Source organism: Nilaparvata lugens, chromosome 8 (assembly GCF_014356525.2).
Source record: "Nilaparvata lugens isolate BPH chromosome 8, ASM1435652v1, whole genome shotgun sequence".
Lineage (NCBI taxonomy): Eukaryota > Metazoa > Arthropoda > Insecta > Hemiptera > Delphacidae > Nilaparvata > Nilaparvata lugens.
In genome coordinates, this window is record NC_052511.1 from 264,746 (window position 1) to 268,325 (window position 3,580).

Consider the following 3,580-nt stretch of genomic DNA (forward strand, 5'->3'; position numbering starts at 1 on the left):
TTATCACTTCATTGGTTAAATAGCTACATAGTTTTGTGAAACTTATTTTGTATCTTCATAATTGGTGAGGAGGTGTTATATTGAATGAAGAAAATAAAGAAGGCCGTGGCATCAGGCAGCTAAGCCGCCAAAAAAACAGCAATGGCGTCTCGGCCTAGTCATCGACTACAACTCTGTGTTTTATTTATGTTCCCTAATATATAACATATATGAAGGAGGAGGATTATTACGAATAGGCCTACAAACATGAGTATGTTTTTGAAGGCATGTTTTTAAAATAATTGAAAAGGAGGAAATTTACACATTATTATCTGGTAAGTTTATTATTTGCATTGTTGACAATACTATTAGTTTAGTATGACTATTATATTAAAATATATTTTACGTGATCTATCCAAATCTATCCAATTTCATCAATGAAATTGTGAATAATAAATAATATTATTCTGTGTGGTCATGAAACCACATTGTATTGATCCATTTAAATAGTGTTGAAATATTTACTTTTGATTTAGGCTACTTCTGTTTCTTCTTAGATTTGTATCGCTGTTTAACCTCAATACCTATTTGTATTTTGTTTATGGCCTATTTTATTAAAAAAATAAATAGAATTGCATTATCAAATTTCATAATATTTTATCGGCTTAATAGAAACTTAAACCCAATAAACTTCACTCATTTTTATTTCATTAGAAAGTTTGTTATTCTATGGAATAGGCCTATGCATAATAATATTATAAAAATTATCTCTTGATTTCTATAAGAATAATTTTATTCGCTATGCAAGTCCTCTGCATTTCATAAAGATTGATTTTAATTTGAATTCAACAGCTCAAGTACTGAAACTTTATGATTCTTGTTTTACAGGCAGCTCGGACATCTTCCAGTCCTATCTGAAAGAAAACTATGGCCACATCGAGATGACAGCAGGTAAGGTTATTTCATGCAATCCTCTTATAATTGTAATTTCTATTACATAATAACGATTAGTGATAGTAGTCAGATTGGTATAAATAATTTTACCATATTCTGCTGCTATTATTGTAGAGACTGTGATAATTTACGCCAAGCTAAAAACTTGGAGCTTTTACATTAGAGTTGTAATTCAATGTTTTCAACAAATTATGGCAATATGTTAAAATTACAGCAACATTGCTTCCTCAATTTTTTAAAATATCTCTATCGAACATGATTTTTGTTTTTCATACATTGTCGAAAACACTGAGAAAGTTGCCAAAAAAGTTTTCCTTCATTACAAGTCCAAGTCGCTCTCTAAGCGAAAATTTGACAGCTTTTGTTGCTCTACACATTGTTTGAGAACAGCAATTTTTTCAAGATAATCAACAACTTTTTTATAGAATAATCTGTGAAAACTTTGGTGTATAATATGCAGCTTTAAACCCATTGCATTTTGAAAACTTAAACCAAGCTACTCCACAATTGAAAGAAGTCTGTCTTTTCAATACTAAAGAAGATACAGAGAACAACCTAGAAGACTTACAGTATAGGAAAATCTCTAAAACTATGAGACGAATAAAATGTTTAGGAAAATTTGTAACCTTTAATTTTCCATAGGATAGTCAGTATTTGATTGAATGACAGTACCTATTTGATTAACATTGGTGTTGCTGTCCTTTTGCCAGATTTTTTACAATGTAGAAATAATATATCCAATAATTGTTAATTATTAACAAAATGTTCAATCTAATTATGCAAGTGTATTATTTATTGAAAAGTAAATTTACTTGATGAGTACAATAAATTGATTGTTCTAAGAAGAATGAACAATTGATATTATATAAGATATACTGGTATCAGCTATCCTCTATAAAAGGCAGTGACTAGGCAGAGAATCGGCAACGTTGTTCTTCTATATTACTCTACTGCCAATATAACGTGACCTCACTATAGACGCGTTTCTTCTATGTTATATTATAGAGAAGCAATAGCATAAGTAGATATCACACGGTATAGGGCGTTTATGTCGCAACTTTTACTGTTATCTCAAGCTGATAGTCCACGTAGTTCTTTCCCGTTAAGCTTTATGATGCTGTTAGTCTCTCATATTGTGCCGTTCATACACTCTTACCTGGTCAAAACAGTAAAAATCGACAACAATCGACAGTAATCGGCTTGAGATAACAGTAAAAGTTGCGACATAAATGCCCTATACCATGGAATATCTACTTACACTATTTTTTCTCTATGTTTATATGTTCATGATTATAACATTATTTTGAGCTACTCTTTCGGTGTAATTTAATCAAGCTTCTGTAGGATTTTGTAGCCAAGCTTGAAGTTTCCTTCTTGAACAACTCCAAAAAAGTGGCACTGATACAGCCTGTTTGAGAGTGATTTATATCATATTAAAAAATTCAGAACTACAATATATTTTGCAAGCACCACTGTATATAGACTGCACCACTAGTAATTATAACATAATGCTTAGTAGACCTACCTTATGGAAGTCAATCATGTTCACTACTTAATGATGTTTTAATATCATTGTTTTCTTTATGTTACAGAAGTCACCACAGAGGGTCATGTGTGGACTACTAATGCAAAAAAAGTGAAATTTATTTGGGATTAAAAGTTAACAGACCGTTGTGCAACCCGGTGATAATCTTGTATTAAAGGAAGTTCTTATGTAGAAAGCACAAGTTATGAAGTTAGTAAAGGCTATTATTAATTACATCAGATGACTTTTGTTGCTGCAAGAGTGTCGACCATGTTCATCTACTGAAGCTGCAATGACATCCACTATCTCATAGAATGCTCTATGAGCAGTACTTTGAGAAAAATTATATCTGTCATCAGCAGCTAAGAATGTCTCTGGTTTGCTCAACATCCAAAACTAAAAAGTATTTTCTCCTCAAGAGGTATTTTTATATTTGCAGGCTGATTAATTCTCCTTCCTATAACTTCTAAGCGCACCTAAAAATGTTGATGTTAATCTTTGTAAAATTGGATTTTAATAAAAAAACAAACAATCTACCAATTTTCGATTTGAAATACACCATGTTTGGTTTTTCGTATGGCCTATATCTTACAGTACCTCTATTATATGCTCATATGGCCCGCCGCAAAGTAGACACACGCTAATCCACGAAAAGCAACCCACGCCGTGGGATGTTTTGTAAACCATTGCTATAGAATTATTCATAATCAATCAGCTGACAAGTGGATTATTCATTGCATGTATTACACAGATGTCTGGAGAAGCTTAGCAATGGTTTACAAAACATCCCACGGCGTGGGTTGCTTTTCATGGATTAGCGTGAGTCTACGTTGTGGCGGGCCTATAGTTGGGTCTAGTCAACTATGATCATCCTATAACTGAAGACGCGATCGATCTATCCAGGAATGCCTGGTCATTGGAAATAAATGATAATAATTTAAAATAGTCCACAGCACTGATTTCATTATAAAAAATGATAAAGGTAGTCAAATTTCGAATAAAATAATAAACCAGTTACTTGAGATGAGTAACAACTCAAGAGAAATGGTGCAACAACAGAAACTAGTCTCTCAAAATGTTTTCATAAAAATTTTCTTTAGAAAATGTAATGTTGGCTCTATT

General features: G+C 32.0%; 1 long non-coding RNA gene across 1 annotated transcript; it reads left to right on the forward strand.

Annotated features, from left to right (window-relative positions):
• The first annotated feature begins 205 nt into the window (after window positions 1-205).
• Window positions 206-3,005, forward strand: LOC120352814. The gene is made up of 3 exons (XR_005572111.1): window positions 206-314; window positions 868-930; window positions 2,526-3,005. It is a non-coding gene; the product is annotated as an uncharacterized LOC120352814 (long non-coding RNA).
• Window positions 3,006-3,580: the final 575 nt, after the last annotated feature.